The sequence below is a fragment of the Callithrix jacchus genome, chromosome 11 (genome assembly GCF_049354715.1).
Source record: "Callithrix jacchus isolate 240 chromosome 11, calJac240_pri, whole genome shotgun sequence".
NCBI lineage: Eukaryota > Metazoa > Chordata > Mammalia > Primates > Cebidae > Callithrix > Callithrix jacchus.
The window spans coordinates 7178267-7191120 of NC_133512.1; the positions used below are offsets into that span (position 1 = coordinate 7178267).

The following is a 12854-nucleotide window of genomic DNA, read 5'->3' on the forward strand; positions in this document are numbered from 1 at the left end:
GGAAGGGGAGCACTACACACTGGGGTCTGTTGACGGGAAATAGGGGAGGGACAGCAGGGGGTGAGGAGTTGGGGAGAGATAGCATGGGGAGAAATGCCAGATATAGGTGAAGGTGAGGAAGGCAGCAAATCACACTGCCATGTGTGTACCTATGCAACAATCTTGCGTGTTCTTCACATGTACCCCAAAACCTAATATGCATTAAAAAAATAAAAAATAAAGAATCCTGCTGAAAATATAGAATGTGACAATAATACAAGCATAGTGACATAAATCTCTTCCAGTCATTGACAGATTACACCGTAAAAAATTATGCTATATTATATACAGTTACATATATAGTATTATTCACATATGTAAATAGATACAGATAAATATACATAAACCTATAAACATTCTATCCCTTTCTTTGAAAATATACCTCCTTTAAGAAAAATATAAACATATCTTTCTGATTGGACCCAAGGATTCAACAATGTAGAGGTGTCCCATTGTATTAATGTGTTTTCACGCTGCTGATAAAGACATACTCAAGACTGGGTACAGCAGTGTGGATTGGCAAATGCTCTGCAGATACAAAAGAAAAGAAGTTTAATGGACTCACAGTTCCACATGTCTGGGGAGACCTCACAGTCATGGCAGAAGGCAAAAGGCACAACTTACATGGCAGCAGGCAAAGAGAGAATGAGAATCAAGTGAAAGGGTTTCCCCTTCTAAAACCATCAGCTCTCATAAGACTTAGTCACTAAGATAAGAACAGTATCAGGGAAACCAGCCCCAGGATTTAATTATTTCCCACTGGGTTCTCTCCCACAGCAAGTGGGAATTATGGGAGCTACAATTCAAGATGAGATTTAGGTGGGGACGCAGCCAAACTGTATCAGCCATCTTCTCAAATCTGCAAACATATTAAATGCAGTTGCAAACAAAAACACTTATTTTTCAAAAGGCCATGTAAAATAATGTATAACTGAGAATAGCCAGAAGACAGTCTAAAAATAAAAAATAATGAGATAGGTTTGCCCTTTGCACATTGAAACACATAAAACCATAGTAATTAAAATAGTACAGGGAAAGGACTAGAGAATAAATGAGTCACAGGAAATTGGTATATGAAAGGATCTCTTAGAATAGGTGTGGGAATTCAATCAATAGCAAACTACTTGGGAAAAATAAAGCCTAATTTCTATCTCACTTCTTAAATCCAAAGAAAATACCAAATGAATCAAAGCTTGTACAATAAAAAAGAAAATCATTATATATGTGTATACATATATATATATATATGTATTCACCTACATTACCTTGGCTTAAACTACTACAGTGTGCATTGTGTGGCTTGTTTACATTTATGTCTTTAATTCATCTAGTGATATCCATTTCTGTTCTTCTAGTTCTAAAATGCATTTTAATTTCTGCTATTCTCATAACGGTCTTTTTCAAACATTTCCTTAACATTCTCACAGGTGTTCTTTCTAATCACTCACAGGCTTATTCTTATATATTAACTTAGAACTTGTTTTTATTAAATTTTAAAAGCAATCTTTAGGGATTTCGATTGGAGTTACATTAAATACTGAATAGATGAATGTGGGAAGAATTGGTACCTTTATAGTTTCTCTTTCCAACCAGAAATTAGAAATATCACTTCATTTCATTGTTCAATTATTTATGTATTTCCATATCTTTAGTTGTTTTCTTCATAGTGGTCTTTCACATTTCTTTTCTTTCTTTTTTTTTTTTGAGACATTGTCTTACTCTGTCACCCTGGCTGAAATGCAGTGGTGCGTTCATAGCTCACTGCTGCCTTGAACTGGGCTCAAGCAATCCTCCCACCTCAACTAGTGTTAATAGCTGAGACTATAGCTATTAATACGCGCCACTACACCCAGCTAATTTTTCAAAAATTGTTTTTAGAGATAGGGGCTTGAACTCTGGAATTCCAAGCCTCAAGCAATCCTCCTGCCTCAGTCTCCCAAAGTGCTGGGATTTAGAGGTGTGAGCCATCACACCCAGCCTCTCATTTCTTTTTTAATTTGCTTCTACGTGTCTTACAATATAGGTTTCTAGCATATTTTCTTTCTTCCTTGGAGTTTGGTTGCAGAAGTTCAGCTCAATCGTGCTCCTCAGTTTTATGGTCTGATGGCTTGTCATTTTTGTGGCTTTGTTTATCCATTAGTTATCAGTTGCTGTGCCACTGGGGGTGCATGTGTAGGCAGTGATCTCTTGAATGGCAGCACCAATCTTCGTCTTCCTGGTTTCTCACTTGCAACATGCAACTTCAGGTACCCTCAAATGCCTCAATGGTGAATTCCATGCAGACTAGGAAATGCCCTCCTCTGCAAGTTCCCTTCACTTCAGGAGCTTCGCTCCTTAATTCCCAGCTGCCTTGGTAGCCCTGAGCAATTTGGGCCTGCCTAGGCTTGGGAGACTGTGTCAGCTTCTGATTCACTTTGAACTCTGTTAGGACTCTACTGCAGTGTGGATTGGCAAATGCTCTGCAGATACAAAGCTTTGGAGAAGGCCCAGCTCACTTCCATGAATTTCTTTTCTCTCCTAAGCTCTGGCTACCTTGGCTCCCCTCTGCTACCTTCAAACAGTTTTGTTTTGTTTTTTGATGGGACTCCTGGAGGTGGTGTTTTTTTTCCAGCTTTTAGAGTTGAGTAAATCAGATTATCAGCTGCTTTGTCATAGCCAAACACAAGCCCATCCAATCAGCTTCTAACTGGTTAAAGCTTTCACTTCACAATTGTGATCACATTTTTATCAAGTGGGAAATGAAAGTTAAGGAAATAAACAGTTCTAAAGAGGAAACTCGGATGATGTGGTGAAAATTGCACGACTAGGCAGACAGCTGTCTTCTGAATTTAAAGTTTTGAAGAATATTTCCTAATTGAAAATCTAGCTTGATGGGGTGGGTCTCTGCTCTCACCTCCCCTGTGCCCACCAAAGCCACTTTGTTCCATGATCCTGCAGGTGCCAAGACTAGGATAACAGAAAGGGTCCTCTGACCATGAAGAAAGGGACAATCACTCTGTCACATGGTAACACACAGAAGATACGCCTAGGGCTGCTCACAGGTGTGAAGGATCTCTGTCCATTGGGTAACCAGCTCCCGTCCCTTCTCTGGATCATTCTGGCTGAACCAAGTGGGGCTGAGAGAATCTGTGCTTGAGTCCCAGGGCATGGGTGGCAGCCAGTGGGCTCCAATGAGGCCTTGTGGGGAGAGGAAGACGGAATTGGAATGGGTTTCCCTGCTGAGTGTGACAGGGAGACCTTGTGTGATTGAAGGGATTAGATTTATTTGGAGCTTTAGCTACCATTACTGACTGGCTTTGAGTGTGACCAGCTGGCTTCAAAGAGGACCACCCTGCATCCCGAATCCAGCCATCTCACGGGCGCATCGGACCGGCAGGCTGTAATTGCTCTGAAGTCTGTCTCAGGAAGGTAGGCTTCCCACAGTGGGGAACTAGTCAAAGGTGGAAAGGGTGTTCAAAAGATTCAGAACACTTGTGAATGACAGGACTCCCCAAGAGATAGAGAGCTCAGGAGCAGAAAGCAGCAAAAGCTGCCTGGTTCTGATTAGCATACAAAGGACAACAAAGAAAAAGAAAAACACATCCAGACACAGATGAGGCAATGGCATTTATGACTCATTCTTCTACGCCAAGCCTTTTAAATCCTTACCACAAGTATTGGAGGCAGGCATTGTTAACCCCATTTTACAGGGAGAAACTGAGGTGTCAAGAGGTGAAGTGAACTGTCCCAGGCCCCACAGGTTATACATGACAGGGCCAGTATAACACAAATGTTTACCTCTGAAACCTGAGCCCCTCGCCACTGAGCCATACTGTCTCTCCCTTTTGGGTAGAGCTCAATGGCCGGAGATTCTCTCTGTTCAGTGTTGGTGTTTACAATTACGAAGAAGTGAGGTTTGAAAAGTGGATGTCCCATATGTAGAAAGATTTCGCTGGACATGTTCTATTCTAAAATTTTCAAGACTCCAAGGGAAGATATAAATTACTTTTTTAAAGTTCATGCATGTGGGTAACTTCATTTTTGTGACAAATGAAGGAATGCCCTGCAATTGCGTATAAATGCATATCAGCATGGTATTTTATATAAATTACATGACAGAGATGAATCACTTCAGTATGGAAGGAGTGACCACTTACAAGCATCCTCGGAAAATAGAAAGCAGCGTCCCTTGAACAAAATTTCATTTTACCTGGACTATGTGTAACTAACAGCCAGCACAGGAACCACCTGGCAACAAGCCTGGGATCTTGAGCACTGGAGCTACAGAAACTTTCTCAAGCTCTGTGGAAAAATCTGCCCGCTAGGAGCTAAAAATGTCCCGTTGGTCCAATTTTAGAACTTTCCCTGTGAGTCTTTTAGAAGTTAACAGAAACCCAGAGAGGAAAGCAGGGAGAAATGTGGCTCATAGAGGTTGTGTAACTTTGGAAGAGTTGCAGCTAAGCAAATAATGAAACCTGGCCAGGCATGGTGGCTGATGCCTGAAATCCCATCACTTTGAGAGGCTGAGATGGGAAGATCACTTGAGCTCAGGACTGTGTGGCCGTCCTGGGAAACATGGTGAATTCCTGTCTCTAGAAAAACGAAAAACAAAAAATTAGCCAGGTGAAACCTCATCTCTACTAAAAAAATAGAAAAACTAGTTGAGTGTGGTGGTACGTACCTGTAATCCCAGCTTCTCAGGAGGCTGAGGAAGGAGAACCAGTTGAACCTGGGAGGTGAAGGTTGCAGTGAGCTGAGATCGTGCCACTGCACTCCAGCCTGGGCCACAGAGTGAGACTCTGTCTCAAAAAGAAAAAGTTTTAAATACTATATTTAATATTAAAAAGTTATTAATTCTTAAAATGGAAACTTTAAATACACCAAACACAACTGTCCTACTTAGTAGCCTCAGTTTTCATTTCATGACAAACATTCCAGATGCAGAAAACATTTATTTCATATCACATTGACATTTGTTAATTAAGAATGCACCCAAGAGGATCTTGAAGTTGGATATTAGGGCAGTTGCTGCTTCATTTAAGTGTCATCCCTTTTAATCCAATGAAAAGTTTTTTCTCATTGGAATGAAAATATTTTGTCTACTTGCCCTAAATTTGGTTTTTTACTGATATTTATAATCTATATTGGTTTGCTAATTCAGGCTTTTTTATTCATTTCTAATTTCCCACTGGAGCATTACAAAACAACATTCATACCTTCTTTTCTTTGCATTTCTTCTGTTAAAGTATTTATAAACAACTATAGCTTATAGCTAATGTTCAAACACTGGAAAATACCAGGGAATATAAGTGAGTAGTATTCAAATAACCTACCATTTGGATCTCCTAACAAGATTAACACTACTAGACAGAATCAACTTTCAAAATTGCCAACTTAAAGACTTATTCCACATTCAAATTGTGTTATTTCTCAGAATCTCCCTCCTAAGATTTACGTAAAGTAAACCGTAAGTATGCATTTCTTCATATTTATTTTGGTTTGCATGAATGGCTCCTTGTTTGCAGCAGATAGGGCCACAGCACACTCTTGGAACACGGCATCTGCTACGAGCCGGACTGTTGGATTAGATGAGGATGAAGTCCCTCCTCCACACTCCCATCACCATTCTCCAAAATGTTGATCTTAACCTTTGACTCTGGTAGGGGTTTCCTGCTCTTAATGTTGATGGATTCCCTTGAAACAGCAATGATCTCTTTGTCGATTGTTAAGCTTCAATCATTACAGAATTATAATACTTTTTTTCCACTGTCTCAATTTCTTCACGAATTTTTCTCAAGATTTGCAAAGACCAATTTTGTAAACAATCCTGAGAAAGAATTACGTCATGGGTACACTGAAGCCAAGTATAAAGTCACGAAGAACTAAACCAGAACAGCACTAGTGGGTTACAGAGGAGAGGTGGATTGGGGTGTTCCTTTGGAAGTAGAGACTAGAACCTGTAGTATCTGCTAAGGGACGTGAAGAGTGAGAGACGGAGGAGATTGTTCTAGAATGACTAAAGAAAAAAATGATTTCTGGCTGGGTGTGGTGGCTCACGCCTGTAATCTAACACTTTGGGAGGCTGAGACGGGTGGATCACTTGAGGCCAGGAATTTGAGACCAGCCTGGCCAACATGGCAAAACACTGTCTCTATTAAAAATACAAAAATTAGTTGGGCATGGTGGTGCATGCCTGTAATCCCAGCTACTCAGCAGGCTGAGACATGAGAATCCCTTTAGCCTGGGAGGTGGAGGTCGCAGTGAGCCAAGATCGTGCACTGCACTCCAGCCTGGGTGACAGAGTGAGACTATCTCAATAAACAAACAAACAAGCAAACAATTTCTGTAAAGACAGGCCTGTCTGTTGTAGGCAGTGCTAAAGGTGATTAATTCATGTTCAGGTATTCTATTGCTAGGTAACCAATCATCCAAAAACTTAGTTGCTCTCATTAGGAAAATACAAATCAAAACCACAGTGAAATACCACATTATACCCATTAGAACTGCTATTTATAAAACAAAACAAAACAGCCCAAAATACCCTCAGACAATAACAAGAGTTGGCAAGGATGTGGAGCAACTGGAACATTTAATGCATTGCTGTGAGAATGTAAAATGGTGCAGCCAGTGTGGCAATTCCTCAAAAATTTCAAAATAGAATTACTATAGGATCCAGCAATTCCACTCTGGGACAGACCCAAAAGAATTTAAAGCAGAGTCTTGGACAGATATTTATATATTAATGTTCATAACAGCATTATTTATAACCGCTAAAAGACGAAAGCAACCATCAATAAATGAATGAATGTAAGCCATTCACAGAAGGACAAATATTGTAAATTCCACTTATATGAGATACCTAGAGTAATCAAATTCATAAAAAGTGGAATGGTGGTTGCCAGAGCCTGGAGGGAGGAGGGAATGGGGAGTTAGTATTTAATGAACTCAGTTTCAATTTAGGATGAGGAAAAGGGTCTGGAGATGGATAGTGGTGATAATTGTACAACAGTGTGAATGAACTCAAGGCAACAGAATTGTACACTTAAAAATGGCTTTGCCCACGAAGATCCTGAGTGATGAACAGGAATTTAACAATGCTGCTTCTGTTCCAAGTATAAAGTCTTCCAGAGTGAGAGCAGGAATGCCAAGCATGGGTTTCATCCAGGTCTGTCCGGCTCTGGCCATGCAAAGTGGGTGAGCCACTTCCCCATTCTGGCCTCAGTTTTCTCTTCCGGTGAACAAAGAGAGTAGAGTGGAGGGTGTCCTAGGTTACCCCATGGCTCACTTCCATGCCTTTCCATGGGAGAGGCTACTATGAGGCTCCTGACTCACCTAGATTTGAACCCCAGACCTCCAGCTCCCAGCTGGTGACCTTGGGAGTCACTCTCCTATGCAGTGGTTGACGCTGTCTGTATCCTAGGGTCTTTGCTGCGGCTGTCATCTGCGCCACCTGTGCAGTCTCATTGGATGCAAGGCCTGGGCTGTCTTAGAGCTTGAGGGTTCTGGTAGAACAAGATGGAAGTGCATGATGCTTTTATGACTTAGCCTTGGTCACCTCTTCCATGTTCTAGTGGTCGAGGCAGTTACACTGTAAGAAAAGCATGTGGGATATATTCTTGTGGCCATTTACAAGTCATTCTTTTCTCTTTTTCTATTTGCTTTAAGTTGTTTTATCCATGAAGGGCTTGAAGAAGTCAGAATCAGTCTTTCCCAGATCATAAATTAACCCAGGTATAATGCTGGGGACCCTTCCTATTTTGTATGTATTTCGGTGTGCCTGTTTTATTTAAACAGCTGCTGCTGGTGGTGACATGTACATAAGACTGACACATAGCAAAAGGACAAAGCAACTTAGAATTTTCACAGCTGAAACAGACAAAAGACATTAGATGCCTCCACGTCATTCCATCTGCTAAGACCAAAGACCTGCTGTCAGTAGTCTCCTCAAAATCATTGCAAAATGCTCTCTCATCCTACACCCATATCTGTGATCAGGATTCTGGAACAGACATTTTCTCCTCCCTCTTTTATTTTTATCTAGCCATTTTTATAGATCTTCAGTAAATTTCTTTCAGGAAAATAAGATCACTGTTTAAATCATGATTTTGGCTGGCTGATATAATTTTCTAGATTATCTTCTTTGAAAAACTACAGAAACATAATTTTACTTTCTCTTTTAATTTAGCTTAAAATTAAAATAGTCGATCTTTTTTCATCATTGATCCTAGTTACTTTCCCAGCTTCCTAACACTGGTCACAAGATGCACATATTGAGAAAGCAAAATCACGCCTTCCAAAAGAAAGCAAGCCAAGTTTTGCCGCCTTCTTTAAAAAAGTACATCACCCACGAGCCTGATGAGATGGCAAAGGCACAGCTTGAGCTGGAGCTAAGAAGAATGCCTCAGAAGATTCGTTCTAAAAGTGTACTCCGACCTTACTAAGCAAGACTACAGAGCCACAGTGATATCTAAAGACATCAAACTGGTAGCTGATATGAGTATTTTCCTTTGGTGTCATTGAGAAATACACCAACCAGTGACACTCAACACAGAGTTCTTTCCAGGTCAGGGTGAACTTGGAATTGAACTGTTGTTAGAAGAACTGTCGAGACAGTTTCATTTTTTAATCAAGTAAAACACTGAGGGAACAACTACAGATTAGAAGATACAAAGCCATAAGGAATATTTGCTTCCAAGGAGAGAGTCAAAGAGATAGAATCGCCTTACTAACAGAAGGAAACTGATAACTGTAACTATAGCTGCTGATATCCTTTGAACAGTTTTTATAAATGTTTTTTAGTCACTCAAGTAATGTATAAATATATTCTTACAAAAAAAGTATTACTTGAGCCCAGGAGTTCAAGACCAGCTTGGGCATCATGATGAGACCTTTTCTGTACAAAAAATTAAAAAACTAGCCAGGTATGGTGGCACATACCTATTGTCCCAGCTACTTGGGAGGTTGAGAGGGAAGGATCACTTAAGCCCAGGAGGCTGAGCCGCAGTAAGCCATGCTTGTATCACTGCATGTTCACCCTGGACTACAGACTGAAACCCTGACTGATAAATAAAGTACAGAGAAAGCCAAAGAAAACCTCTTTCCCAGTTCTTCCCTCAATGCTCGTCCCACTCCAGGTAACTTACTGCTGTTATTTCCATGCATTGTACACACATACCTATGCATTTACTTGATTGTATATACATACCTAAAGAACATGATTGCTGTTTTATTGTACAGAAGTGGAACCAACTTGCTTCCTTACACTTTACAATGTCTTGGTCTATTTTACTACTTGCTAGAATTTCACAGCATGAACCATAGTTATGCAGGTCTTACTGATTGATATTTGCAGTACCACTGGTCATGCCTTTTTTTTTGAGAAGGGGTCTAGCTCTGTCACCTAAGCTGGAGTACAGTGGCATGATCACGTCTCACTGCCACCTCAACCTCCTGGGCTCAAGTGATCCTCCCATCTCAGTCTCCTGAGTAGCTGGGTCTACAGGCATGTGCCACCATGCCTGGCTAATTAAAAAAAAAAATTGTAGAGAGAGGTTTCACTGTGTTGTCCAGGCCAGCCTTGAACTCCTGGGTTCAAGTGATCCACCTACCTCAGCGTCTCAAAGTGCTGGAATTACAGGCATAAGCCACTGTGCCTGGCTCTCATGCTTTTTGTGTACAAGTGTGAGAACCTCTGTAGGATAGTTACAAGCTGAATTACTGAAATGAAGCTATCTATATTTTTAATTTTAATTAATGTTGTCAAGTTACCTTCAAAAAAAAAAAAAAAACTGCGATCAATTTACACCTCCAACCTACAGGATAGAAATATATCTGTTCCCTGTCCCTCTGCCAACAGCCTAGCAGATTTTATTGCATTTCCTTAAGTATTAGTGAGGTTAAAATTTCTCGGCCTCGTTTTGCCACTTGTTTTTGTTTTACAGTGAATTGCTTCTTCCTATCTTTTGCCCATTTCTTACTTGGGTTGTTTGACCTTTTTTTTTTCATTTTAAAAGTTGATCTTAGTTGCATGTATGCTCTACATATTTAGAGGAATTTCTAAAATTCTGGAGGGCAGGAATAATATCTCCATCCTTTTGTATTCCTTTGGACTTAAAACTGTGCTATTTTTGTGACATTTACAAAATTAAAGATGGTTTTTGCTTAAGTCACAACTACATATGAGATTGCAAAGTGGCAAACACACAAAAGAAGCATAGTAACTAAAGTAAAAGCTGAGGCCTTGAAGAGGAGTAGTCTAGCAACGTGTAGGAATATCTGGTCAGGAAATGAAAAAGATCTGGATACATTTTTATTAAGAAATTGGCACAGCCTTTTTTTTTTTAAATTACAAATTCAAGCAGGAACAAGAAAAAAACACTAAATAACTTGTGTTCAAGTAAAGACCCACAGATTGATTTGCACCATCAGGAGGCTCCTGGGTGAATGGACTTGAGCCCATTGGAAGGGCTTTAATTCTGGGTTTTCAAGACAACTCTGTTTTGACAGACTGTGTCAGCAGAATTCTTCAACAATCCTCACCCTCCCGCTGCCTACAAAGGTCTCTGACTCTTAATGTCTCCTTACTCAATAGATCAAGCTTTTGCATTGCTGTCTGATTAAGAGGTGAGTAACAGGATTCTGGTCTGAGAACAACCCCTCATCTCCCAGTCACCTTCCTGCTGCCCCAAGGTGCCTCACTCAGCCTCCCTTCCTGCCCATCGCCCCCAGTGCCCTCTTCCTCCCGCTCTGGCATCTCTACATTCCAAAAGGCTTCCTTGACCTTTCCAACCCAATCAATTTTCTATTCCAGTCCCACTAATTATTGAAGATCATGTTTATGCTCTCAAGCACTGCTGGTGAGAGGACCAATGCGTAGAGGTGTTCTGGAGGGCATGTCCCCTCTCAGAGGTAATTTGGCAAAATGTTTCAAAACTCTTAAAAATGGGCGTATCATCTGAGCTGAGAAGTTACTGTAAGGACATAATGCACTAAAATATACATAACGGAAAAAGCAGTATGGGGAAAGGGGTGGGGTAAGATGACAATGAGAGGTTTTGCATCTCACTTCCTGGGTTTTGATAAATATGCTATGTCACCAGCAATGTAAATCTTTAAATTGTTCATAAAGACCCATGTTTCTTGCTACATATATTGAATTCTCAATTTATAAATATTTCTATGTGTGATTTTTTTCAAAATAGGTCTTGCCACAAGATGGCATCTTTTATTTTTTCTATTTGTTTAGCTTTTATCTTAAACCAGGGCAGGAAGGAAATAACACCAAAATGATAATACTGGCTGTTGGGATCTGGGGTGGTTTTTAAAACAATTACATTGTGCATTTTCATATTTTCCAAATTTTCTTCAATAAAAATATAAAAACATAAGTTGCTTTTAGGATCAAAAACCATTATATTAAAAGCTATCAACAAATAAATTCAAACAGGAAAAAAGGAGAGGGAGGAGGAAATGTATGGATGAAGAGAGTTAAGAAATACATCAATATGACTTACTTGGCTCCAGACTTGAACAGATTACAGAAAACATTTGTAAGATAATCAGGTTACTGTGACCATCGACTGGATGATACCATTGATGATATGAAGAAACTATTATTTATGATAATCAGATTGTAGTTTTAATTTTAAACAAGAATTCTTATCCTTTCATGACATATACCAAAATATTTGCAAATGAAATAATGTTATGTGTAAGATTTGCTTTAAAATTATCTGGTGGCATGGGAGGTAGGTGAGTACAGGGGAAACGAGATTGACTGCTGAAGTAAGGTGGTGAGTACGTGAGGATTCACGATAATATCCTATTTTCGTATATGTTTGAAAGTTTCCATGAGAAAAGTTTTAAAAGATAGTAACGATGAATAACATCCAGCCCCATGAAGCACAGCAGGAATAGGTGAGAGTGGCACAAGGCAGGAGGCTGCACTTGGAAATTAATTCTCCAAAAGTCAACTTACTCCATATATCTCCTTGTCTCTGGCTTCCGACTCACTCTCCAGCTTCTGGTGCCTCTCATGCTCTGCACTTCAAATTGGAAGCAATTTCATCCTCTGAATCTCATCCCTCTTGCTTCTGTCAAGGGCTTATAAATGATTTCTTGTCTTGGCTAAGAGCCCCTTGGCAGGGGCTGGGGACCCCCCTCCTCCCATCCTTCTCTAACTTCAAGAAGTAACAGTTTCGGGACATAGTCCAGGCCCAAAGGATCTGCTCCTTCAGTGCTGAAGGGGTGAAATCAATGTCTTTTGTCCAGGACTTCTGGCAGAGGAGCGTCTATCCCAGCGCTTTCTCAATTCTCTTGTTGTGTTGGTGTTAGTGGTTAATGCGTATCTGTGTTACCATCCAAAGGAGAATGTCCACATTTTAAAGGCAAGCATTAGTTCTTCGAATATAAATCTTGTGTCCAGGAATTCTTGGGCTTACCCAATGGTCTTAGCCTAAATGACCCAATGTTCTCACATTAATTTGTACTGATAAGAGAAGCAGTATGTTTTCCTTACATACATTTTTTTTTTAGTGTTTCATTCCTTTAAAAAATCATTACAAATCACAGATGGGATGGGAGCGAGAGCAAGATCTTTGCATCTCACTTCCTTTGACAAATATGCTATATCACCAGCAATCTTAATCTTTAAATTGTTCATAAAGACTCATGTTTCTTGCTAAATATACTGAATTCTCCATTTATAAATATTTTTATGTGTGACTTTTTCAAAATATCTGCAGTATCAGTCTGAATTGAACTATAGTTCTACAAGCGGAGCCAAACACCTGTGGAAGGTGGGTGACCTCCTACACAGGGCGCTATGATCAACAGTA

General features: G+C 40.0%; 1 long non-coding RNA gene across 1 annotated transcript; it reads right to left on the reverse strand.

The window, feature by feature from the left end:
- Positions 1-1727: 1727 nt before the first annotated feature.
- LOC144578319 (uncharacterized) lies at positions 1728-4821 on the reverse strand. The gene is made up of 2 exons (XR_013523830.1): positions 4700-4821; positions 1728-4610 (listed from the first exon to the last, which is right to left on the reverse strand). It is a non-coding gene; the product is annotated as an uncharacterized LOC144578319 (long non-coding RNA).
- Positions 4822-12854: the final 8033 nt, after the last annotated feature.